Below are 897 nucleotides of genomic sequence, written 5' to 3'. Positions count from 1 at the left end.
TAGAGAACCAAGTCCTCATTTCAAAGCACACATCCCATACAGGCTCTGAAAATCCCTAGCTCAAGATGATAAGGGCAATAGCAAATGTATAGAAAGTAATGCACAGTAGAGTGAAGAGGGGTTCCTACAAAAATTAAAATAATCAAATCCAAAAGCAAGAAGGTTTATTAACAGTGTGTGTTATTAATCTGAGTACCATTGCTACATGTAATGTAGCTGCTAAGTAGAAAATAATTGAGCATTTATAAGAGCAACCAGAGTTACATTATTTATTATAAAGGAGAAAAAAAAAAGGACATTTGGAAGGAACATATCATACTTACCTCATAACATGAACATGAACTAAACCCCAGTGAATAAAAGATTGGGAGAAATTTGCATTAGGAGCACTGGACAAGGTGAAGCTATGCCCTGTTCCAATGTTGCTTCTTTTTTTATGTTTCTAAAATATGCTATGATATTGAGAATTTTCAATAGTTAGCTATGTTATCTGAAGTCCAGTGGAGGGCAGATTAGACTTGCATTTTATAAATTAGTTAAATAAATTAGGTCAATTTAGTCTATGATACATGCCTATCCTGCCCTGTTTCTCATTTTTAAAGTCACCAAGGGAACTTGGATACCCAAATTAGACAGTATCTATCTATCTTCCTACCTTCCTACCTGAGTTTACACATGTCATCTAAATGTGAAAAGTAATGAGAATTGATTTACCTTCTGGTTGAAACAATTCAATGTGGACCCCTTGCTTAAGATTTTAGGAAACTGGATACTGGTTGCATAGTCCTTTTATACCTTCTCTCTTCAATACTCTATTCCCTGAATGATACAGGCTAGCTGCTAGCACTGAGTCTGCCCTAGCTCTGTTGCTTTTCATTGTGTCTGTATCCAGCTCCA

This window comes from Gavialis gangeticus, unplaced genomic scaffold (genome assembly GCF_001723915.1).
Source record: "Gavialis gangeticus isolate Ggan-Ray unplaced genomic scaffold, GavGan_comp1, whole genome shotgun sequence".
Classification (NCBI taxonomy): domain Eukaryota; kingdom Metazoa; phylum Chordata; order Crocodylia; family Gavialidae; genus Gavialis; species Gavialis gangeticus.
This window is presented reverse-complemented; position numbering follows the sequence as displayed.